The following is a 27,179-nucleotide window of genomic DNA, read 5'->3' as shown; positions in this document are numbered from 1 at the left end:
CACATAGTAAAATGTCTGGGGTAGGCAGCCCATGGCTGATCTGGTGGCTCAGTGATGTCACCATAGACTCTGGCTCCTTCTGTTCTCCCATCCCTCCTTGTAGGTCTTGTGCTCGTGCTTGTCAGTAGGTGCCTGTTGCACCTCTAGGTATCATCTCCACGGTTCAGGCAGGAACGGCAAGAATGGCAAAGGGCTGAGGGGACATGCCAGCAGAATCTGGCCCCTTTAGAAACTTTCCTAGATGATACCTCTGTGACTCATACTTACATTTCATTTGACAGAAATGGGTCATGGCTATGCCTAGCTGGAAGGGAGCCTGGGAAAATAAGTATTTAGCTTTTCAGCATCTGTAGGAAGAAGAGTAAGTAGATTGTAGATCATTTTCAGAAATGAATTTCAGAAACTAGATCTCCCTTTACATTTTGCTTCTTTTTAAAGAACTCTTCTGGATCACTATTAAACTTTAGGGTGAGACTTAGAGGTTCATAAACATCATCTAGTGATTTGCTCCCTTTATTAAAAAGAATGAAATAGAGTAAAATAGAAAAGAATAGAGAATATCAGAGTGTATCTTACTTGGTTAGGGCAAGTATTTTGTGAAACACTGGGTCACAATGTAAGATATTTCATACCTGTGCATTAAAAAATAATAATAACAAATAAAACATTGAGAGGGTTGCCTGGGTGGCTCAGCTGGTTAAGTGTCTGACTCTTGATTTAAACTCAGGTCATGATCTCAAGATTGTGAGATCAAGCGCCATATTGGGCTCTATGCTGGGAGTGGAGCCTGCTTAAGATTCTCTCTCTCTTCCTCTTGCCCCTTCCCAGCTTGAGCGCATGCATGCATGTACTCTTTCTCTGTCTCTCTCTCTCTCTCTCTTTCAAGAAAACAAAACAAAGCAAAGCAACCTAGAAAGGCATTGTTCTGGAGAATCATTGATTTTACAAGTATTGCTTTATTTATTACTATCATAAGCAATTTGGAGCATATGGGGAACTTACAATAAAGGAGATAAACCTGTGCATAAATACTTCTAATAGAGGAAGAAAGCTGTCTGTGCTATGAAAGATACCAATAAAGTGCTATGAAAGGTCACTGGAATTCAATTTATAGTAATTCTAACAGGGGTAGAGGATGTGGTGAGTAGAGGTTTGGAAAGGTCTTTGAAGGGAGTCGCCTTTGAACTGAGACTTGAGTATTTTTTGTTTGCTCCTATAATGCACTGGGCATTATACCTGTGTCAGAGCTGATCGTGTTCATTTCAGAACCCTACACACAAGCAAATTTTGTAGAGTTATAAAAATTTTAAGAATACCTTTATTTTGTGGCACCTGGGTGGCTCCGTTTGTTAGGCATCGGACTTCGGCTCAGGTCATGATCTCACGATTCATGAGTTCAAGCTCACATCAGGCTCTGTGCTCACAGCTCGGAGCCTGGAACCTGCTTCAGATTCTGTGTCTCCCTCTCTCTCTGCCGCTCCCCTACTTGCACTCTGTCTTTCTCTCCCTCTCTCCCTCAAAAATAAATAAACATTAAAAAAAAAGTAGAAAGACTTAAAAAAGAATATCTTTATTTCATGATGGACCTATTAATTTTGCCTCTTTCAAAAATGACTGCATTTCCTAAATCCCAGACTATCAGGATGACTTTTGGCTAAGTCATCCTTACCTCCAGGTCTCAGGTAATAATTGGCTGTTCCTATATTATTGGAAAAATTTGATCATACATGGATGTACTCCTCTATTTTTCCAGTTATTATGGAACTATAAAGTTGGTGTTGGTAACAAAACAGAACTTGTTTAAAAATCAAAGTGCCCCTGGACTCATAAAATCTCAGTGTTGCAAGATGCTTCAGATATATATGGTCCAACCTCACCTAACTCATACTGAGGAAATGGAGATTTATAAACAAAGTAATGAAGAATAAGCCAGGAACCCAACCTGGGTCACTAACTTCTTAGTCCATTGCTGTTTTTCACTACCTCCAGTTAGCAATTTTAAGAGGGAAGAGGATGTAAGGAAGTCAGGAGAATGCTATTCCAGAACTCTCTATTGCTAGATACAAAATTATTTCACACTTTGAAAATTATTTGCTATTAGCATAGTCAGAACTGTCAAAGTAAATTGTTTCCTTCCCACTGCTCTGTTCCTCTGGTCAGCATTCTCTGGGTTCTACAGTCATTAGAATTCTGAGGTTACTGCTGAGGATACAGTGACCCATTTTCAGAATCAAAACGATCAGCCAATCTGTCTCCTTGCCAGTCAGTGTTAGGTGTTTGCTGCTCCTTCTTTTCTTCTGCCTGCACTCTTGAATAATTGCTTTAACCAGCAAGCATGGTCATCTTCCCTGTGTGGTACAGAAGAAGGTGATAATAAGGTGTACCAGTCCTATCCACTATGAGATTATAATAAATTTTCTTTCTCATGTGTATATATAGATCATATCTAGTTCCTTGGGTGATTTGACTCCTGCTCTTTGACTCAGGAACATAGCAGTCATATTTTGGTTTCATAATAGCATAAGGGAAAAAGAACTTCTGTAAGAAAAAAATTAAAAAATATTTTATCTAGAGCCTGGACATGGTAAGATAGACTCCTTACACAATCAATATAGGTATTATTGTCTTCATTTCTATAGGGGTAGACATTCTTGTCTTCATTTAACAGAGTAAGTAATGGGAGATGTAATTGAATCCCAGATCCTTCTAATTCTACTTTGTACTGCACGATGGTGGTCATATAGGATTAGAAAGGGATCTTTGCCTAGTAGATTTCTTGAAAGGACTGGGTATTCACAGGCTTTGGTGTAGCAATTTCAATTCTCATCTTCAAGTTTGTTTGTCAAACCTCTGCTCTATATTTTTTAGCCTCCTTATTGTAAGTAAATGTTATGCAATTAAAAAATATGTGTCAAAAACACTAACTTGAGAAGATGTATGCATCCTCATGTTCATTGCAGCAGCATCATTTATATATATAGTCAAGATAAGGAAATAGCATAAATGTCCATTGATGCATAAACAGATAAAGAAGATGTGGTATATATAAACAATAGAGTATTAATGAACCATAAAAGAAAATGAAATCTTGCCATTTACAACAACATAGATTGGCCTCAAGAGCATTATGCTAATTGCACGAAGTTAGATAGGGAAAGACAAATACTGTAATACTGTATGATCTCTCATATATGGAATCTTAAAAAAATAAAAAGCAAGTTTATAGACACAGAGAACAGAATGGTGGTGCTGGAGGCAAGGTGTGGGAGGTGGGGTGGAAGAAATGGCTAAACTGGGTTTTTTATTGTTGTTTTTTAACATATATTGAATTAAAAGGTTAAAAAAAAACCACAAAATTGCTGCACTAGGGGAAAAAATGATGTAAGGTCAAGTCAGCGTGGGAGCTTCTGGGAAAGATTTTACACTGTGATAAAGCAGGGAGCCACATGACTAGAAAATCCTTTTTGTTTTTTTTTGTTTTTTTTTTTTTAAACCACCACTCCTTCCTTCCTGTTTGGGAAATGGGCTTTTAAGCAAGGATGAGATGCTTGAACTGTGGCAGCCATTTTGTGACCATGAAGGAAGATTTCCTCAAGATGCTGAGGATGGAGGGAAGGAAGCACAGAAAGAGCCTGAGTCCTCAGTGATATTGCTGAGCTCTAAACCAGTTCTGAAAACTTAAGACTTTTTGTTATGTACAAAGTGAAATGCACATATTGTTTAAGCCCCTGTTAGTTGGGTAATCTTTTACCTGTGGCCCAAAACATCTTAAATAATACTTTCTCTCTTTTTTTTTTTTTTTTTTTTTTTAATGATACCCTCTGAGAGAGATGTCCATCCCCAGAGGGTAACATTTTAAAATATGTCATCTTTAGAATGGACAAAAGATCAGTTATTTAGAAACCTCTTTAATCTGACATGGTGTATTTACCCCTAAGTGTTCCAAAAGTACAGAATCACTATATTTTATTGCACCCAGAGTCATATGATCTGTGACATATACCAAAGTACAAAATTACTGTATTGGATTGCATTCAGAGTCATATGGGCTGTGACATATGCCAACTTTGCTTTTGCCAGAAATTTAATGCTTGTAATTTCTGTTCACAGACAGTATTGCAGAATGGCACTTTGAGCCTCTTTCTTCCTCATTGGTTGTCCATCATCTTCACCCCTACACCAGGTGGGACTGGTTTATTTGCCTGGTGAGTACAGGATAAAAAAATGATTTTTTTTGAAGTGCCATAGTACATCTTTGGCTTTTTCCAACTGAGTGGATTTTTAATTTTTAAAGTTGCTTTTCCATAAAAATGGCTATACTTTGTGAATATTGAAACTATAACTTATTTCTATCTGGCTGACAGATTTTCATCATTAATGACAGTGAGACGTATGTAATGCCATTATGATAAGATACATCAACCATAGGCTAATCTTCAACTGAATCACAAGGACTACTGAGTTCATCTGGCCCACACTCTTTATCTTGTACAATCCAGGTTATCCCTTTCCCTGTCCTACATGCTCCTGAGTTCTTTCATTTGTTCATTTGTTTGTTCGTCCATTCATTAATTCATTGATTCATCGAGAATACTTACTGTCACATGCTAAACACTGGATTGGATCCTGAGGATACAGGGATGAATACATTTTTTGACTTCAGCATGCCTATAAATCTTTGGGAAGAAACAGACTCACTTACTGTTAATTATGATACAATTTATTAAGTAGAGTAATGGACCCATAATTATGGAAGCTTTGAGGACAAATTAGTTCATTCTGACTAAACATTTTCATGTTTCATGTTTCAATCATCAATGGATGATTAGAAAACCTAGGGGTTTTTTTTCATAGATATTTAGAAATGTGTAGAATAGAAAAATATCAGAAGCAGCAGGTTACTTAATATCAACAGGGAAGGAATATAAGAGTGCAATCATTTCTCAATCAAGTTCTTTGTATAGTGACAATTGTATGTACATAATCAGAGAATGAGTCAGTCTATAATGTATAGTGAATTATTTTTTACTCAACAAAATACTCTTTAAGTGGGCCATTCATTGAGAGATGGAAATAGATTTTAGAAACATATGGAGCAATATAGACAGTTATTTATTAAGTTCCTGCCATATGGCCAGAATTGTAGTAAGATTCATCACTGTCACCATTATGGTAGCTAACATTTATTGAGTGCCTTCTCTGTGCCATTCACTGTATGAAGCACTTTACATCCCTCATCTCATTGAATTCTCACAAAAATTGTACATGGTGTGATGGTTGCTATGATACCCTCATTGTACAGATAAGGAAATTGAAGCCTGCAGATCGTGTGACTTAACCTATGACTATCCAGCTTCTGAGTGGCAGAGTTAGCACTCTCTCAGAGCCTGTGGGTAGGAGAGCTGACAACACTGACTCCATCTTTGGCCCTCCATCTTGTTTGTGCCTATGCAACCATCTCCCTCAGGGTAACATGTTCCAGGCCTTGGAGGTTAATGTATGCCCTGACCAGAATGCAGAAAGGCTTGTTTTAATGTTTCCTAAAGTGGCACACAGAGGTCCTACTTTAAGGTAACTAGTAGAGATGCCTGGCACACCTAAGGTGCCACTTTAGATAATTGCCCTGTGACCTCACCACTGTGCCCCTTGCTCCATAAAACTGTGGGTTAAGGTCTGGACTGGGGGGAGCCTGGGGCAGAGAATGGCTGTGTAGGGCCTGGATCATCCATCTTCTTGATTCCCCCATCAGTTTGTTACCCTGAATAAAACTGAAAATGGTATGGAGTGGCTTCCTTCAGTTTTGTGTCTCAAAGTACCTTCTCATTCTGGAAGATACTTTACTGACCCTCCTCCACCTTCTAACATCATGTTCTTAACTTTTCTGGGTAAAAGAAGTAAAAGGTAGGCATCTGTAGTTTAGGAAAGTTTATGCTTTTTTATCACACGGTTACATTTTAAGGAATGATGTGAAACTGTATACAATCAAGTTCCATCCTCAATTGTTTTTCTTCCCTGTGACATCTTCCTAGCCAATCTCATCTAGCCCCCTGATTCTAATCCCCATCTCTCAAATGGAGACTTCTAAAGCTATATCAGCAAGCCCCACCTTGCTCCAGACTGCTTTTCCAACTTCTACTGGACGTCTGCCTACAGGTATCCCATAGACATTTCATACACAGTGGATCTAAAGAGAAACTTAGGAGCTGCTCATCTGTGTGTGCTCATTCTGTTCCAGAATTCATTAATGGCTTGCCATCCACGCCCTTCCTCAAATGACAGGCATCCAGCTGTTGCCCTTCCTTTCTTCCACCTTCCTGTAGCTATCTCCACTTTAATCTCTGATTTTCACTGCCACCAGTCATTTATCTGAGGTATTCTGATTTCGAGATTTTGTGGTAAAATTAATTAAGTAGATCTCTTGGAGATGAAACAACTCAATATGAAGAGACTGCTTGGATATGAAGAAAAAGTCCATGCCAAATGAACTTCCACTGGTTATATATTTAATTTGTTTTAATATTTATTTATATTTGAGAGTGAGAGAGACAGAGCGTGAGAGGCTGAGGGGCAGAGAGAGGGAGACACAGAATTCGAAGCAGGCTCAGGCTCTGAGCTCTCAGCACAGAGCCTGACATGGGGCTTGAACGGCGAACCGTGAGATCATCACCTGAGCCGAAATTGGATGCTTAACCAGCTTAGCCACCCAGGCCCCCCCTATATACTTAATTCTGACATACATGTCAGAATTCTGTCTTAATTTCAAAGCAGTTGAAGTTTGGAACTTACTTCGAGCTATTTCTTCCTGCTTCTGTAGCACTTGGTGTGTTTCTCTGTGATCTCACTGGTCACATTTTCATAAATATTTGTTTTTATTTGTTATTCCATTGAATAGCAGAGACTTTGCTCCTTTGGTTTGACCGGTGAGGCCCGACCACCATCAACAGGCACCCTGCTAGACACACAGAAGACATTTACCAATGCTTGCCAGTTCAAGGAATGAGTCTCATAACTTTAAAATTGAAAATTAACCACAAATGGGCTAGGAAAGCATCATTTAATTTTCTGAGAAGTTACCAACTTGTTCTCTACTAATAAGCAGCCAATTAAATAGTTTTAGAAAATCTTAACCTTTTTCACATCAATTCACACAATACAAGTTGTTAAATCTTAGAATACAATTTCTCTGCTTAAAAATCTTGAGTGGCTGCATTATCTACTAATCAAGTATCCTTTTACTTGTGATTAGAAAGCTCCAGTTTATGATTTCATACTGAAGGATTCTAAAATCTGATGTGAAAATAAGATAGATAATATGCCATAGTAACTAGGAGGATGGTTATAAATGAGCCATGATTCAGTAGCATTAATGCCAGCAATTAGCAATTTGGACTTTTTTCCTGTTTCTTTTGTGAAAGGTCATTATCTGTTTGATTAAAGTTGTCCTGCCTGTTCTGAAACATGTTTGACTTCTAAAATATGTGAATATCACAGAATGACAGAGATTTGTTTATTTTTGCATTTGACAACTGGAACCCAGCACTACTCGGCTTTGCTAGTTCTGATACTTATTCTCAAGGTCTTGGGTTTTTTAATACTGCTAAGTGGAGTTAATTGCAGAACAGAAGAGTATCAAAGACAATGATGTACCTAGTGCATTTAACCTGGGACACATCATTTTTTAACACCCCCTCCTCTATACAGCATAATTATTTTTGCTAGTAACCATTTAATATCAGTAGCAATCATTATTTTCTATGTAATAATTATTATATCAGTAAATCATTCTTTCATTGAACAATTATTGTATTCTTTAGTCTTGAAAAAAGTTATAAACAATAATAAATTCTGATTTAAAAGATATTATTCATATTCATTAAAGTTTCTCCTATGTGAAATAAACTCTGCACTTACCAAACCAAAATATTACACATAGTAGATCTAATTGTTTCACTGATTTAAATGCAAATTAAAAACTTCAAATGGCCACATAAAGATAGAAATGAAGTAACTAAAATTCTGTTTCTTCATATTACAATCATCAGAATATCATTGTTTTTTTGAATCTGCTCTTTAAGTTCAGGAATATGTGGAATGGTGGGTTTCACGAACTGTGACGCCAGACTGAGCAATTTTGAACCATTATAAACTGGCTCTGAAAATTAATCTGTGTAGCTGAAATCTGCTTCCACAGACTATAAAATGGGCATTCTCTAAATTCCATGTGGCATAAATGTATAATAGAGATACACATTTTAAAAATGTTCTAATTTGAAGCTTATATGTATATTATTAAAATTCAGCAGTGACTCCAGTAGCTGGAATTTAGACAAAAGATTTTTCGGGGGGAGGAATATTTGATCGAGATAATGTTTTGAATTGCCAATGTATGGTGATAATAAAATGCAGAATGAGTTTTAGCCAGTTCATCCATATTTTTGTGTTCTCTACAGATATCACATCCCCTTATTTTCTATACCTGGAGCAGAGTACTTCCCACTGCCTTGTACTTGAGATGCTGCTGGTCAATCTCAAGTTATCGTTGTTTTGGTTTTCTACTTATAGTAACCTACACAGTACACATGCATTATACCTTCTGCCTAGATGGAGCCTGAACTCTGTCTTGGATTCAATAGTCTACCACTGCTTTCCCTTCCAACCTTCATTCCCCATCCTCAGCAGCATCAGCAATTCCACCAAACCCTCACTGTCAGAGAGAGAGGCCGGAGGTCATTGCTCTTTATGATATTCTAGCTTTATTATATTGCAAAATATCAATACTAGAAACAGTTATTGGTGAATCAGCTTGATTTGCATCTTCCAACCCTGCTTATGATGATGTGACCTTATATTCACAGACGAAAATCAGTGATGTATTGCCAGAAGACAAAATGCGTTTCCAAATAAACTGGTTCACTAAAGGGCAGCTGGAGTGACATCTTGCTGTTCTGCATCTTGGTATCTTTTTTTGTCAATTAATATGAAGGAACATAATGTCTCCTCAAACTGTTATAAGCATCGATTTGTCACAGACAAATGCCACAACCATTAAATTTTAGGAAATCTGGAATGCTATTAAAGTGTTTCATAGCTATCAAAGTAAGGCAGTGTTTATATGAGATTTTCTATGGCAGTAGATAGGAGTCAGATTTCCTTTTAATATGATCGACTGATGAACACCAACAATAATAGCTGACATTTATTGAGTGTTTACTATATATGAGGCACTGTTCTAAGTACTTCACAGGTATTCTGAGATAGATGCTTTTATTATTCCTATTTTATAAATGAGGAAACTGAGGCATAGAGAGATCAAGCAACTTTCTGTGTATCACACACCTAGTAGGTGGCAGAGTTGGGATTCCAGTGTGGGCAATCTGACTCCAGAGACCACACTATTAATCACTACATTCTTGATGACACTGAAAAGTACCCTTGGTTATCACCGAGTTCTAGAGACACCAGAAACTGGCAGGTATTTCGTAAATGGTTACTGAAATAAAATCAGTTACTCATAGATCCAGAAGCTGGGCAACCATACATCTTAACTGACCACAGTGTCTCCATACCTATAACTAATAGGGCCACCTCACTTTAAAAAAATGCTTTAGTGATGGAAATTTCCAAACATGCACGAAAATAGAGACAGTAGTTCGATGAACGCTTGCAAATTCATCACCCAGATTTGACAGTTATCAACACATAACTAATCCCGTTTGCTCCTATCCCCTTACCACCACCCAGTTGTAATGTTTGAAAGCAAATTCCAGACATCATACTGTTTTATTCATAAATTCTTCAGTATGTACCTTATCAAAAAGGACTCTTTAAAAATGTAATCTTAATCACATTACACATGAAAATTAAAAATAATTAATATCTAATATCTATTCAGTAAATTTTCCTATTTAATGTATTTTTATGGTTGGTTTATTTGAAACCAAATTTTTTTAAATTTGTTTTTAATGTTTATTTTTGAGAGAGAGAGACAGAGTGTGAGTGAGAGAGGGGCAGAGAGAGAGGGAGACACAGAATCTGAAGCAGGCTCTAGGCTCTGAGCTGTCAGCACAGAGCCCAATGTGAGGCTCCAACTCATGAACTGTGAGATCATAACTTGAGCTGAAGTCGGATGTTTAACCTGCTGAGCCACCCAGGTGCTCCTATGGTTGGTTGGTTTGAATCAGGATCCAGCTAAGTTTCTTATGTTGCATTTGGTTGATGTGTTTCTTAAGTCTCTTTTAATCCATAACCATTCCTTTTCTTCCCCTTTTTCTCTTACCATTTGTTGAAGAAACATGGTTCTTTGTCTTGTAGAATTTTCTGCATCATCTCACCTACCTTTGGGGGAGGAAGAGATGTTTTTCATTTACCTAAAGCTTAGGAGGGGACAGTAGAACAATTGTGGACTGTGATATCCCTAAGTGGAACCATTGGCCACTGGGAACCAGAAAAGGACAACAGCCAGCTTGACAATCCTAGTGTGCTGTGTCGGGATGTATTTTTGTGCAGTGATCCTTTTATCTTTTATTTTCATCTGATAATAAAGAGGCATAGTAAGGTACAGGAAGGCCTTCTGAATCTTCAGATAATTATTAGATGATGCTGAATGTATACATTAAGTGTTATCTTCTAATTCTTTGAAAATTGGTAAGTTCACAGATGTTTGAAAAAGTTAATTCCCATTAACCATGATATCATTTAATTAGAATATCCAATGCTATGTTCATTCTTAAAGTCCAGGTTCAGGGAATGGACACATTGGCAGTAAGGAATATGTTGGGTGATACTTTGAGACCGTGTGAATATCTTACTCCCTAGTGATTTTTTACATCCATTGATGATCCTTGCCTAAATCACCTGTCACATGGGGGTTGAAAAATGATTTTTTTTTTAAATTTATTTTCGAGAGAGTACAAGTTGGGGAAGGACAGAGAGCGGGGGTGGGGGAACAGAGGATCTGGAGCGGGCTCTGCCCTGATGTGGGGCTCAAACTCACAAACCACAAGTTCATGACCCAAGCTGAAGTTGGACACTCAACTGACTGAACCACCCAGCTGCCCTGATGATTTTTCTAATTTCATTGTTTCTTTTATATTATTGGTTGGTAGTCTTCCGTAAAGAAAGGCTTCTCTTGGTTTTTCTCTCTTGTCTTTTATCCGCTCTCCCATTATACTAGCTCTTTTTTCTCTTACCATTTTGTACTCATGGACTTTAAAATTTTCAAGTTTATGATATGTTACTTTCGTTACTACTTTTGAGGTTTGTATTGCACAAATTTTGCCAGTGGGAGCCTCTTCAAACCTGTTCCTGTCAACCTTTAACATGATCCTTTAGTCTTTGAGTGCTTCCTTGTTTTCTAGCCCAACGAGATGTCCCAGGGTCACCTTACTATCCCTGCCCCAGACTAAAACTCAGCCATTTCTTTAAGGATTCCCACCTCTGTAGAGGGGAATGGTATTTTAACAATCAAGATCTGGGCACTAGGTGTATACATTGCTTCCTTCCATGCCCTTTTTGGTGTGGCCCTAAGTCTTCAGCTAAGGGTGGAGGGAGGATATCTGGCCTTTAAACACTGCTGAGAGAATCCCTTCATCTCTCCCACATCCCTCAGGATTGTTGACAGCTTGAATGAACAGTATTTCCAGTTTTTCCATTCTCTGAGGATGAAAATTTGTAGGCTGTTTTCTATTCCAGTTGACTTAAAATTTTACTTAATTCTGTTGTTATTAAAGAATCATGGAATTATAGACTCTTTACAACATTTTACTTAAAAATTGTCTTTACCAGTGCTTCTTTACCAGTTTTGAAAATCTGTTATAAGTGAATGCTAACCCTAGAAAAATGCTCATCCACAAAATATTTTTACATAGAATTTTATTGAGTTCTTGTACTCATAAAATTCAGTTGTCACTATGAAACCCCACTTATGATCCCAGTCGCGTTTCACCCCTGTTGTTGTATGTATAAAGATGCGTGGCATCAGTGAAGGTTTACGTGACTTCCTTAAGGTTACACACTACCAGAAACAAGACCAGAGCCTAGGATTTTTTGTTTGTTTGGTTTTTATTCTCATATAAAATAACTAGTTTACCTCCATTTCTTATCTTATAAAAAGTTCTGGAATGTAGTAAGAAAAGGACCTTCAGAGAAAAAGAATGGCCTTAGTGGAGTGAAAAAAGGAGTGGATTTTATTTTTTAAGAACAAGAGCAGGCGCATCTGGGTGGCTCAGTCAGTTAAATGTCTGACTTCAGCTGAGGTCATGATCTCACGGTTCGTGGGTTCGAGCCTGTGTCGGGCTCTGTGCTGACAGCTCAGAGCCTGGAGCCTGCTTCGGATTCTGTCTCTCTCTCTCTCTCTCTCTCTCTCTCTCTCTCTCTCTCTGCCCCTCCCCCACTTGCACTCACTCACTCTTTCTCTCAAAAATAAATAAACATTAAAAAAAATAATTAAAATAAACAAGAGTCAGAAGCAGGGCATTTGAATTTTTCAGTTTAAAAAGAATAGAATCTATGTTACTGAAATCTTCTTTTCTTGAATTCCTTTTTCTTTCTTCCTCTACCCTGATAGTTAATATGAAAAGTGGCTGATAGTTTTGGAGGCAGAGGCTGCACATGATGTTTTGGGAAATGAACTATGGAACTTTTCTACCTATGTACCAAAGCTTTCCCTGTTGTATAGTCTGTGTTACCTTAAACTCTCTAAGATAAGTATAGGTGTATGTGGCTGGCTTTATGAAATATTGTTATTGGTCATCAATTGTCTTTTATCATTATGTCTCAGTTGTCCATTAGCCATATGTAGTTGTTTAGTTTTATTAATGTATGGTTCTCTGCAAAAACCCTATTATTCAGCACACCATTGTGACCTTCAATCTGGAAAGCCTCATTAAATCTCGGCTTTGCTCCAGAGAGCCAAAGCCAGCTCCAAGGCAGCACATATTGAAGCTGTCTGTAGGCTTTGTCTGCACAAAGGGACGCTTCTATTACACTGTCCTTGGTATCACAATGGGTGGGAGAAGGAAATGTTACTATCTTTTCTCCAGTGTTTTCTTGTAGTGGAAAAGATTGATTGAAATACAGGCAGCCACTAGAATTTGAGCAAAATAAGATGGGAGTTGTCACTGTGTCCCATCTTATTAATATTTCCTGGTGAGTGTATGGGGGGGGTAGTGTGATATGGTATAGAAGGTGCTGAAAGTTAAACAATGCTGGAAAAATACTGGCTGCTTAACCTGTAGGCAAACCAGGGAATGATTTTAACCCAAACTGGCTAGACTGAGAGTCTGTAAAATAATAGATGACTTTGATTTATTGTTTTTGTAGGGTGTAAAGTAGTCTGCAAAGCATGACCTACAGACCACTGAGAACTCTGATTACAGAGCTTTAATCAGGATGAAACAGAGTTCCTGTTTCTCTTTGTGTGTAAAGGAATCCTTAGTCACTGCTGATTCTGGAATTCTTTAGTCTGGTGCTTAATTAATTTGTTTGCTGGGCAGATCCTTCATGCCATCATTGTACATGCTTCTTGACAAGGGTGAGCAGGTCATTTTCTGCTGTTTTGAGATGCACCCAAACTAGAAAGGCAATTGGGAATGTGTTTCAATTTTGATTATTGTGAAATAGATGGATAAATAATAGTTCCAATAAGATATAAAAATATTCCTTAAGTTTCTGCACCTCCCACATAAAATGTTTTTTTTCTGTGTTTTTTAAAAAAGGAAAGGCCATATTCTGTGATTACTGGACAAGGGCTAAAGACACTTTAAAATAAATAATAAACTTGGCTATTGTGACTAACATTGTTTGAGTCAATAAGAAAAAGTATTTCTGAGGTAGAAGTTTTTGAACTAGTATTTATTCTTCAATATCCAAGAAAATATGTCAAACACAGTTAATTTGGGAATCTGTTAAAAAATCTAACAGTACTACTAAATTGTTTTATCTGTTTATGGAACTTTTCTTGTAATGTCCATCACAAGTATTATTGGCTTGATTCTGAGGAAACAAAGATAAAGTATTAGAACTGTGTTATGAACTGGTTTTTCTTTTGTGGATTTAGATATTTAGCTGGGGGAAGTGGTGGAGGGAGAGTGGGGGGGGGGTGGGTGTTGGATTCTATGTAGATCTGTTACTTTCCAGATTTCTTTTAGGCTTGTAAGACAAACCCTCCGTTAACTGTTCACTTCCTCCCTGGTATGCTGCACTGTGGGGCTGTTGCCACCAGGGGATGTTGATGCCTAGGAATGGCTTCATGGTCCAAACTGGAAGGCATCTCAGTTATTCATTAGTTTGATAAGCGTTTATTGAACTTACTATGTGTCAGGCACTGTGCTGTGCACGGGGATACAAAGATGAATAAGGCACAAAACCAGTAGTGATAAAGTTATGCATACAGTGCTACAGAGGGACAGAAACAGGGCTAACCTTCATTTTATGGAAGATGTCCTGAAGGGAACTTCTATGTCGGTTGCCCCTTGAGAGATGACTATGAGTTAAGTTAAAGTGAAGGTAGTCTTGCTGATAACTGATTCCAAGAGAACATAAGTTACTTACGTAAGTTATGCAACTAATATAACTTATGTTTTCCTGTGAAACTGCAATCACAAATTCAAATAAAAAAGCCCTAAATCCTTATTACTAAAAATAATAAATATACAACATGTAAGAGTATTATTTGGAGAAAGATTTAAAAGAATATAAATGTTTTAATATATTTAATTACCTTCTGGTTCATCTCTTATTGTTATCAACCAGTTCTTAGCCTAATTTGATTTTAAGCCATCTTAAAATAACCCTAAATCTTTTAAGATCAAAATCCATTGGATCCTCCCTTCCCCTCCTCTATATATCTTTCTGTTTTATTTATCTGTTTTTCTATCCATATCTTATCTGTCAGAATTAAGTACTTCCAAGGAAGCTTAGAATAAAAAAGACTTTTCATTTGATTTGATTTTCTTACCTGCTTGTTGGTTAGTGCACAATAGTTGCACCGTTGTTTTCTGTTTCTTTGCCTGAGACAAAATTGGCTTTCTGCCAATGTGACTTGTACTGTACCCCATGAAGCTGCGTTTGTCAGGTCACTATGTCCTTGTTACTAAATCCAGAGGACACCTCGAACACCTCACAGTGTACATCTTGAAAAGATTATGTCACTTCTCTGCTTAAAACCACTCCATTTCCTCATTGCTTTTAGGATGAAGTTCAGATTCTGTAATATGGCCACATCTGACCCGTCTTGCCTCCAGCAGTGTCTCTTACTGCATTTCTCCACTCACTGTTAAGATCCCAAATAACTGATCTTCTTTTGGTTCTTTGAATGAACCATGCTCTTTCTCACCGTTGGGACTTGCTGTCCCTGTGTCTTTATTTCTCTGCCCCTTTGCTGGGGTACACTGTTACTCAGCCTTTCCGCCTGAGTTCAGAAATGTGCTTTCTTTTTAAAGAAACAAAACTCCAATCATGTCCTAAAAAATCCATCCACTTCCTTCAATCTCAGTTCTAGTACCTCTAATCTAAACAATCATTCTTACATGTCAGAACTACTCTAAAACCCCCCAACTGGTGTTTCTGTTTCTACTCTTGCCCCTAATCTTGTCTAATCCATTCTCCACACAGTCACAAATATGAGATCTTAAAAATGTAAATCAGGTTGTGTCGTTCTTATTTAAGCCCTTCTTCACTGGCTTAGCATATCGTTCAGCTCAGGAGATCAGGCATTTGACCACTTCACAGTTGCAAATCCCCCTCTCATTCTTGCCTACTATACTGAGTTATAAAGTGGGCATCCACGTGATCCAGAATGTGCTTATATAATTTTTTAAGAATGTTACTAAAATAGGGATGCCTGGGTGGCTCAGTCAGTTAAGCATCCAACTTCGGCTCAGATCATGATCTCACGGCTCATGAGTTAGAGCCCCACATAGGGCTCTGCTCTGACAGCATGGAGCCTGCTTGGATCGTCTGTCTCCCTCTCTCTCTGTTCCTTCCCTGTTCGCACTGTCTTTCTTAAAAATAAATAAGCATTTAAAAAAAAAGTGTTACTAAAATGAAAATACAAAGCTAAAAATTCTTGAAATTTCTGACTTTTGAGGAACTTTTGTTTTTAAGAAACACTAATTCAAGCCTTACCCTGGAAAGTCTTTTCTGGGCACCTTTGTACCCACTCCCAACTACTCTGTGTGATGAACCTCTTTTCTGTGCTTCTTTCCTTAGGACTTATCATTTGTTGGGTAACTATCCTTAAGCTCCTTGAGGAGTCCTAGTTAATAGTAGTGAAGAACCTGGCTATAAATTTAATTACATTTTAAAATATATTTTAAAAATTAGGGGCACCTGGGTGGCTTAGTCAGTTAAACATCTGACTCTTAATTTAAGCTCAGGTGATGATCCTAGGGTCATAAGATCTGGCCCTGTGTTGGGTTCAGTGCTGGGTGTGGAGCCTGCTAAGGATTCTCTCTCTGCCTCTCCCTCTACCCTGCCCCCCGTTTGCATGCTTGCGTCCTCTTTCTTTCTCTCTCTGTCTCTGTCTCTAAAAAATGTATTTAAAAATGAAAGACAGTAGTAATCATATACATTTAGAACATGGCAGTATCTGTGTGTGAAACACAGTTTGGTGTTCAGACAATACTAGGTGCTTATATGAATTTACTGGGATCCTTGGAATAGCTCCATGTTTCCCACAGATTTGGAACTACTGCACTAGAGAATTAGCTTAGATATGGACGTTCTATGTAGACCGGTTACCGCCGGGGTATGCAGTTTGCAATAGTTAACATCTTCCAGAAAAGCAGCAGTAAGGTAGTAATCATCTGATGGTTGTAATAAATGTTCTGTTAGATATGTATCAACTATGGGATGCCCTTTTCCTGACCTTCAGTGATGACAGCAATTTCAGGGGCTCTTTTAAAAAACTGGGACCTACTCAAAAGCTACTCAGGAGAGTCTTAGGTTTGATTTTGCAACCCAGATCTGTCAGTAGGTTGTTACCTACTCTGAGAGAGATCAGATTCAACATGGACTTTTGAAAGTATTCACTTTTCAAGTAGATTGTAACTCTAGGGATTTGCCCTCATTCCTGAGCATTCCCATTCATCTATCACTTTAATACTACATTTTTTCCCCTTCAAGATGCAGCTCATCCATGAACCATCCCTTTTATCCTTCTCTGTTCTGATTGTCTATACTGCAAACTCTCATACTTCCTTACATTCCACATTGTTCTGTAGTGGCTTCTGTATTAATCAGTTTATACTGTATTAATCAGGCTATACTGTTTCAGTATTAATCAGTCATACTACAGAGGTTAGAAATTTTTTCCCCAGAGGTGCCTGGGTGGCTCAGTCAGTTAAGCATCCAACTTTAGCTCAGGTCATGATCCCATGGTCTGTGGGTTTGAGCCCCATGTCAGGCTCTGTGCTGACAGCACAGAGCCTGGAGCCTGCTTCAGGTTCTGTGTCTCCCTCTCTCTCTTCTCCTTCCCCACTTGTGTTTTCTCTATCAAAAATAAGTAAACATTAAAAAAATTAAAAAAAAAAGAAAAATTTTCCCCAAAGAACCTGGTGATAAGATTGGACTGTCAGTAGTCACTTACTAAATACATACTAATTTAAGTTATTAGGCTCTTAGGCTTTTTCTTTCTTTCCTTTCTAATCAATTAGCTAACAAATTTAAATTTGAGTGTCTAAAATAAATGCATGCTGCAGTGCTACTGAGCTACTGAAGGAAAGTCAAGGGACCTCTATGAGGCCAAGATGTACCAATTGTCATTGGCTCTGCATAGCAGAAAGCTTGAATATCTGACCCATTTTGCAGTAGCAAACACAGCAGAAAGCTATTGGAGGTCTGATTGCCCTTGTAGCTTGTGCTGTTGCTGAGTCACTATTTCAGAACTCTATTAGATTGAGTGGATTATATTTCCAAGATTTCCTTGTATCTGCAATGTGAAAAACCTATTTTTCATTAGAAGGTGATCATTTGGAGATAAGAGCAGTCAGTGATGGTGCAAGTTACCTTCTACCCTTTGTATTGAGTATACTAAATAGTAATTTATAGGTATGAAAACTCCAAAGGACAAAGTATGGGTAAAGGAGTAATTTTCATCATTTTACCGTTATCTTTAAAGGAAGTACATATTTGTTGTTGTTGATGCTTTGATTTTAGTTATTCTGGAACTAATAAGATGGCACTTTAGTTTTAGGTTCATCTTCCACATCTCACCCTCCCCCTATCACTCAGTCAGCAGACAAATATTTATTAGGCTTGTATAGAAATGTGTAAGAGAAAATGTAATTCAATTCAACAGATATTTACAGAGAATTTGTTTTGTGTCAAGCTCCATGCCAGTGGAAGAAATTTAGCATTAGTAAGAAGTGACTCCGTGTCTCCTGGAATTTACAATCTGCCTAAAAACAAACAGTAAACAATTACAAAGGTGATCCAGATTAAATGTATATAAAAATTAAGCTGAATTGATGGACACAAAAGATAAATTTGACATAGCCCCTTCTCTTAAAGAGCTTATAATTTAAATACCGAAAGAGATATATACACCTTACAAAAATGACAAGCAGGGTAAATATAGTGGAAGTAACAGTAATATACTTTGGGGCAAAGGCTAGAAATGATTAACCTTGAGAATTAGGAAAGACTCCACGAATAAAAAGGCATCCTGGAAAGGTAGACATTTGACAGTCAGATAAAGGAAGGTAAGGCATTCTGGATGTTGGTGGTGTTAATTGTACCCATCATCAACTTCTATTGATAGTGGAGATTAAAATGTATTATCAGCTATATTTCTGATCAAGCTGGATTGAGGAATGTGGCTTGGACCCAAGGCCAAAAAGGGGCCTACAACATTTCTCCCTTCTCCTCAATTTCAAGTGTCTACTCTGTTGGAGGCACAACAGCTGGAAAACTGCATGCTGCCTTCCAGAGGAGGTTGTGCTCTGCCAATGGGCAAGTGGCTCTTTCTGAGAAGGGGCTAGGCAGAAGCTGACTCCTGCCTGAGCACTGATCTTCTCCCAAATCAGATTGTTTATCTCTTGAGGGGAGGAAATAAAAGTAATGTTAAGAGTGAAAGCTTAGGGGCGCCTGGGTGGCGCAGTCGGTTAAGCGTCCGACTTCAGCCAGGTCACGATCTCGCGGTCCGTGAGTTCGAGCCCCGCGTCGGGCTCTGGGCTGATGGCTCAGAGCCTGGAGCCTGTTTCCGGTTCTGTGTCTCCCTCTCTCTCTGCCCCTCCCCCATTCATGCTCTGTCTCTCTCTGTCCCAAAAATAAATAAACGTTGAAAAAAAAAATTAAAAAAAAAAAAAAAAAAAGTGAAAGCTTATTGGGGCACAGTCGGTTAAGCGTCTGACTTCAGCTCAGGTCATGATCTTGCAGTTTATGGGTTCGAGCCCCATGTTGGGCTCTGTGCTGACAGCTCAGAGCCCAGTGCCTACTTAGGATTCTGTGTCTCCCTCTCTCTCTGCTCTTCCCCCCTTCATACTCCATCTCTCTCTCTCTCTCTCTCTCTCTCTCTCTCTCTCTCTCTCTCAAAAATAAATATTAAAATTAAAAAAAAAAAACAGAGTGAAAGGTTTTTCGTCATTACTTCCCTAAGACAGCAGAACTGTGGGCAGAAATTCCCATATTATAGCAAAGCCAGAAACTTGGGGAGAATAGAAGAAATCTCCCTGTACCAGACAAGAAAACAAACATTGTAATGATAAATCACATGATACAAACTGAAAATTCTGTAGAGATCAAAGATCAGAGAAGGAGGGATGTCAGCAGGTCCTAGAGTGGCTGGGGAAGACTGATTGCCTGGAGAGGGTGGAACTTGAGCTGTATCCATGGTTCAGATGGAAAGAACAGATTCACATTGGGTTTTCTGAATAGCATGTAAGTATATCAATAGATAACAAGCCAAATTACACATTTTTTGCTAAAAGCCATGAGGCAACTCCAGCAGTTTCTTGGAACAGTACATTATTTGGCAAAGAAAGACAGATTGACTTTGGGAGCTCTAAAGTAATTCCAGATAGGAAGGTATCCGAGTAGCATAAAAAGCAAGGAAGTGCCAAATGTCCCTTTTCAGTGCTCTCTCCACCCTCCAGTTAGTACTGATGAAGTATCTGCTCTATTTCCTGACCCCTTCACCTCCACCTACATTTCCTTGTGGAGGAAAATATGTGTCTTATTTTAAATAGCATTTCATGGATGGATGCCAACACCATGAAGATAGACTTCCCATCCTCCTTTAAAAAGGTATTGTTGAATGGGTTTGGAATGAGGAAGTATAAAATTACAGCTTGAAGGACCAGTGAACAGTTGAATGCTCAAGGTGCTTTTAAACAGTTGTATTGAAGTAAAGTTGATATACAGTAATTGAAGTATGCAATTTGATGAGATTTGATGTATACACCTGAAATTTCCCTCTACACACTGCCTTAGCGGTATCCCTCAAATGTTGATATATCATATTTTTATTTTTATTCAGTTCAGAACATTTTATGACATCTTTGTTGATTTCTTCTTTGTCTCAGGAGGTTATTTAAAAGTTTATTTTTTAGTTTTCAGATATTTGGCTAGTCCAGATATCTTTCTCCTGTTGATATATAATTAATTTTACTGTGGTCAGAGAACATGCTTGTATGATTTTAATGCTTTAAATTTATTTGGCCTTGTTTTTGTGGTCACTTGAGAAGAATATATGTTGTATTTTTCTATTGTTGGGTCAGTAGACCCAACTAGGCCCAGTGAACTAGGCTAGTTTGTTGATAGTGTTGTACAAGTTTTCTGTAGTCTTACTGATTTTCTGTCTACTTGTTCTATTCATTATTGAAAGAGTTATTAAAATCTCTGTTTCTAATTGTAAATTTGTTTCTCCTTTCACTTTTATTAGTTTTTGCTTCTTATATTTTGAAGGTCTATTATTAGGTACATAATTATCATTATGAAATGACCCTCTTTATCTTTGGTAATAGTTATTGCTCTGAATTCTACTTGTCTAATATTAATATAGCCATTCCAGTTTTTTAAAAGTGTTATTATGGCATATCTCTTCTCATTATTTTACTTTTAGCTTGTCTTTGTATTTGAAATGAATTTTTATTATTTTTTATCTAACCTGACAATCTCTCCTTTTTTATTTGGAATTAATTTGATTATTAGTATGGTCAGGTTTAAGCTACAGTCTGCTTTTTATTTGTCACATTTGTTCTTTGTTCTCCTTTTCTTTTTTTCCTCCCTTTTTTGGGGGCTGGATTGAGTTTTTTGGGGGGTAGAGTGGGCAGGATTAAGTATTTTTTATGGTTCCAATTACAGTAAAACCTTGGTTTGCAATCAAAATTCATTCTGAAAACATGCTTGTAATCCAAAGCACTTGTGTATCAAAGCAAATTTCCCCATAAGAATTACTGGAAACTCAGCTGATTCATTACACAACCCAAAAATATTCATATAAAAATGATTATAATACTGTAATATACTATGAAATAATAAAGAAAATACAAAATATGAAGAAAAATAAACAAATTAACCTGCGTTTACCTTTGAAAACCTTTGTGGCTGGTGTGAGGGAGACAAAAGAGAAGAGGGTTATTGTGTAGGATGACTTTCACTATCACTAAAGGAATCATACTGTCTATTGGTTCAGTGGAATCTTTTTCTGCATGGGGGCCATTGTATACACTCACACAGATGTTGACTACAATACAGTATTAATAAACTCTGGTCATATACTGTATTTAATGTAACTGGCAATAAGGCAGCAGAGGAAGGGGTCTATATCCACAGGCAGCCTGACCTAGAATGAAGTAGAGCATTCCTAAGCTTACTCTCGTATGGAAAAAGCAAAGGATCGTCCACAGGTGCTTTGAAGTGACAAAAATACACTAGTGCCAGTTGTGGGCATCTTAACAACGTTTTGAAAAATCACTGATTTCTGCCAAACGCTGTGGCCTGAGACTGAGCATTCGAGTGTGGAAGATGATCATCCACAATCCTGCAGTGAGAGAGAGAGAGAAGAGCCATTGGCCCAGTTGTGATCATGTGACATTTGGCATCATGTACTACTCATATTGCAAGATACCGCTTGTTTATCAAGTTTAAATTTATTAGAAATGTTTGCTCATCCTGTAGAACACTTGGAGAACAAGTTACTTGCAGTACAATATTGTATTTCCAAAATTGGTTTGTTATATTATTTGTGGTAGTTTAAAAAACTTACAGTGTACATCTTTAATTATACTTCATATCCAAGTAATATTATATTACTTTACATGTACTATATGAATCTTACAATAGTATATTTCCATTTTCCCCTAACCTCTGTATATTATTGTCACATATCTTAACTTCTTCATGATTTTAGGTTATAAACCCTACAATTTATTATTGTTACTTTAAATAACTATCTTTTTTCTTTTATTTTGAGAGAGAGAGAGAGAGAGAGAGAGAGAGAAAGTGGGGGAGGGGCAGAGAGAGAAGGAGAGGGAGAAGGAGAGAGAGAATAAGCAGGTTCCACACTGTCAGCATAGAGCCCAATGCAGGATTCAAACTCAAGAACCATGAGATCAATGACCTGAGCCGAAGTCAGATGCTTCACTGACCAATCCACCCAGGCACCCCTTAAATAACTATCATTTAAAGACATTTTGAATTTAAATAAGTATTTGTATTTAGTCCCATGTTTGCCATTTTTGGTACTCTTCATGCTTTTGTGTAGATCCAGATTTCCATCTGGCATTACTGTTCTTCCACCTAAAGAACTTCCTTTAAAATTTCTTGTAGTGTTCAGGGGTACCTGGGTAGCTCAGTCATTTGAGTGTCAGACTTTGGCTTAGGTCATGATCTCATAGCTTCTGAGTTTGAGCCCCATGTCACTATGCTGACAGCTCAGAGTCTGAAGCCTGCTTCAGATTCTGTCTCCTTTGTCTCTACCCTGCCCCCACTCGTGCTCTGTCTCTCTCTCTCTCTCAAAAATAAATAAACATTAAAATTTTTTTTTTTAAATTTCTTATAGTGTTCTATTGCTCATGATGAATTTCACTTTACCTTTGTTTTTGAAAGCAATTTTCAGAGAATTCTAGCTTGGCAGTTTCTTTTTTCTTTCAGATTTTGCAGATGTTCTGGTCTCTGTTGAAATCTGTCATTCTTATCTTTATTCTTCTGTATATACTGTATCTCTTTTCTCTGGATCTTTAAAGATTTTTTTCTTTTCCACTGGTTTTCAATAATTTCATTTTGTTATGTCTTGGTATGGTTTTCTTTATACTTCTCACGCCTGAGGATTTGTTTGGCAAAATTGGAGAAATAGACATTATTTTTTCATATAAATTTTCTCTCTTCTCACCTCTATTTTCTCCCTCTGAGACTCTAATTATACTTATGTTAGACCACTTGATATTGTTTCACAGCTCACAGTTAGTCCGTTCATTTCCTTCATTTCAGTAATTTTGCTGTCTTTCATTTTGGAGGCTTTTCATTGATGTGCCTTCACATTTACTCATCTTTTCTTCTATACTATCTTGTCTCCTGTTAATTCCACTTAGAGTATTTTTTATTTTCAGAAGTTTGATTTGGTTTTCTTTCTATCTTCTCTTTCTCTAGCATGCTCATAGTTACTTTTACCTTCTGGGACATATGGAGCATATTTTGTATGCGTTCAGGTTCAAATAAACAAATTCTCAGGTAGTCTTTCATCTATGTCATTTCTGGGTCTATTTCTTTTCTTTTTTTTTAATTAAAAAATGTTTGTTTATTTTTGAGAGAGACAGAAACAGAGCATGAGTTGGGGAGAGGCAGAGACACACACAGAATCCAAAACAGGCTCCAGGCTCTGAGCTGTCAGCACTGAGCCTGATGTGGGGCTCGAACTCATGGACTGCAAGGTCATGAGCTGAGCCTTAGTTGTATGCTCAACTGACTGAGCCACCCAGGCGTCTTTTTGTTTTTGTTTTTTTTAATGTTTATTTATTTTTGACAGAGAGAGAGAAAGAGCATGAGTGGGTGGGCATTGTAAGTTTTATGTTGTTGGGTGCTGGATTTTTCTTTTTTTAATTCCTTGAAACAGTTTTGGATTTTGTACTAGAATGCAGTACCTGGTGAACAGTTTAATCTTATGGGAAAGTTGATGTATTCCAGTTTTTCTGTTGATCTTTTTTTTTTTTAAATTAAAAAAAAGTTTCAATGTTTATTTTTGAGAGAGAGAGAGGTAGAGTGTAAGTGGGGCAGGAGCAGAGAGAGAGGGAGACACAGAATCGGAAGCACGCTCCAGATTTTGAGCTGACAGCACAGAGCCCAGTGGGGGGTTTTGAACTCACAAACCATGAGATCATGACCTGAGCTAAAGTTGGACACTTGGTTAAGTGACTGAGCCACCCAGGCGCCCCTCTGTTGACCTTTGTTAAGCAAACTTATTTATAGCCTTTAGTCTAATGTTCAGTTGTTCCCGTTGCTCAGACAACCGTTGCTCAGACAATACTCTTGTGAGGATTGTACTCCTTGTTGTTTTGTTATAAAGTCTTTCCATTCTGGTTGTTGGGAACATGAACTAATCACAGTCTTGTGTGAACCCTAATTCTTGTGTTCTCTAATCCATGCTTTAGGTAGTTTTTCCACATGCATGTGTCAGTTAGTACTTAGCCTAAGACCAAAGGGTAATCCTCTGCAGATATCCAGACCTCCCTCTCTGTGTACCCCTCTCCTTGTTACTACCCTATCCCTGAATTCCAGTGACCTTGGTTTTCCTAACTTTAAACTTTGTCATCAGCTCAGAGAGATCACTGGGCTACACCTGGCCTTCTTCTACCTGCACTGTAGGCTATAAATTCTCTCCAGTCAGTAAGCTGGGTTCGTCTCTTATTTCTTTTCTCTCAGGGACCCCTGTCCTGCATTGACTGATATCTAGTGTGTGAAAAACATTTCTTCATATATTTTGTTCAAAACTTTCTTAGTTGTCTTAAGTTGAGAAGGAAAATCTGGTCCCACATGGATACAATTCAGGTAATGTTTTACAGAATGAAAAAATGGAAACAGCTGTATTTAAAGAGTTTGTTATTTCAGATATTCTTCTTATCTTTTTGATTTAAGAGTGAGGGTGACCAATTGGATTGGCTGTTTTCTCCACTGAACTTCAATGGAAAGCTTTTGCATTAAGTCTGCTTTAGCTGGTTAAGCCTTTCCTTTGAATATGTCTCTCAGAGGATAAGACATTCTAGTCTAGGTTTAGGGACAGTGACCCCCAGTTGTCCTATATTGGCGTTGGTAACTTTGTCTGGGATTACGATCTTGAGGTTTAAATCATTGATTTAGGAGATAGATGGCATGATGAAGGAATGATGTTAAATCACTGACACTTCAGATCTCCAATTCTAAATTCAGACTGTATCTAATAACCTGCACCATGTGACTGCACTTGAAGTCTCTGTGGGTAAAAGGACAGTTTATCAACCTCTATCAGTAGAGTCTGAAACATGAGATTTGAAAAGGTTTGATCGTGCTTAATACTAGAAGAAATGCCTCTTCTAATTTCAAACCCTTCAACCTAGAAAACTGAAAATAACGTGTCCCTCTTTTAATCAATAAAGAAAACACATTTGATGATTCCTGTTTCCCATCCTTTCCTGGAGATGTCTTCTTTTTTCTCAGTAGATTTCCAAAAGCTCTGATTATTTGAGCCTCCAGTAATAAGTATAACTTCAGTAGGTTTCAGAATTGGGCCAATGTGTACAATAGTTCTTCTGATGAAGGGACTGCTGATGGCATAAAGACAGGTACTAGTGAAGTTACGGTGTCTGTGTATCACTAGGGCCAAATGAAGCTAGAAAAGTCATTCTGGAGTTTGTTGTCACCAAAAGGTGCTTCCATGTATGCAGTTACAAGTATCTTTAAGTGATAAAATCTCTTTTCCTCATGGTACTTGTGAACTTGCTCCAATATTGTCATACTATTGCCATCAGGTCTGTAAAGCTTTCTTAGGAGCAAGAAAAAAAACCCTTTGCTTTACCTTTTTCTCTTATTTTTTGAGTCTGAAAATGAGTCCTCTCTCTGTCTTTCTGTCTCTGTCTCTCAGCCTCTGTCTTTTCACATGACCACTTGGGAAAGAGCCTTGTTCATTTCACTACATCCCTAAAGGCAAGGATGTAGAGGAGAAAAGCAACCCTCTTTAAACTGTGTAACCAGAAAGTTTAGAGCAGGCCCTTCCTTAGTTTTTGAGTAGATAATGAAAGAAAGAGGAGGTTCTGAAGGAGTGTTGAGGCATTGTCTGCTCAGTTTTCATTTTATATCATGGCCCCTGCATCTCCAACCTACCTCAGAAATGCTTGCAACTGACAGTGACTATGTGAGGAAGAAAAATGCTTCAGTGTGCTAGAATGGTTGATATGTAGGTACAACCTGGTTTATGTCCCTGGGAATACAGTGAATATGAATATGAAAATTCTATATAAGAGGAAAAAACTCAGGTTTTTTTGCACAAATATAACTACGTTTATGTGTGTGTGTATTTTTAATTTTTAAAAAAAATTTTTAAATTTATTTTTAAATTTTATTTTTCTATTTCCTTTCATTATTTGCCCAACTGCATCATGATTTTGAAATAAAAATCAACATAAATAAAACTTGGTATTCAAGTTTTTTAAAGCTTGCTTTACATATTTATAGATTTTGTATGCTTTCAACATTTTTTTTTTGATTACTATAAACTTGTTTCATTTTGCTTCACTCACTATGTGTATTTATAAAAAGTATCATTACCAGAAGACAGAATCAGTTCTTTTCTGTTTTTAGGAAATGTATATTTTAACTCCTTTTAGCATTATGCCTCAGCTCTCATGCCCTTTATCCCTCTGTTCATAGATACTCTCCAAAGTTCATTTTAACTGAGATCTAGAAGAGCTAGAAGTCTCTCAGGCACTGTCACTACGCATCAAATTTACCTTGTTCTTTAGCCTTTGCTCTGGATTCTCTCTGAGACTGCAAATGATTCTGTGTGAGTTTGGGAAGGTACATCGGCCAATACATACTGCTTAGTTGTTAGCATGTGCTTTTTGGTATCCTGTGCACCATCTTTGCTGTCTGTGTTTGTGTTTGTTTTGCTTCCTTAATAACCTCTGTCTCTGAAGCATGCATAAACACATCAGTAAAGAGGAGAAAAATTTTTCCTTAATAAGTGTGATTGATGGAACTTCTTTTTCCTA

General features: G+C 37.6%; 1 protein-coding gene across 7 annotated transcripts in view; it reads left to right on the top strand.

Moving 5' to 3' along the window:
* Positions 1-27,179, top strand: part of CRACD (capping protein inhibiting regulator of actin dynamics) — a 280,653-nt gene that overhangs the window by 74,450 nt on the left and 179,024 nt on the right. For 5 of the 7 annotated variants that reach the window (XM_030313816.1, XM_030313820.1, XM_030313826.1 and 2 more), the window contains one exon: positions 4,111-4,205. The exons of 1 other annotated variant lie outside the window; for it this stretch is intronic. The gene's annotated coding sequence lies outside the window, so the exon portion shown is untranslated. The remainder of the gene's footprint in view (positions 1-4,110; positions 4,206-27,179) is intronic. One more of the 7 variants, XM_030313818.1, reaches the window with a different exon arrangement.

This window comes from Lynx canadensis, chromosome B1 (genome assembly GCF_007474595.2).
Source record: "Lynx canadensis isolate LIC74 chromosome B1, mLynCan4.pri.v2, whole genome shotgun sequence".
Lineage (NCBI taxonomy): Eukaryota > Metazoa > Chordata > Mammalia > Carnivora > Felidae > Lynx > Lynx canadensis.
Note: the sequence above shows the minus strand (reverse complement) of the source record. Positions and strands in the feature narration are given on the sequence as shown.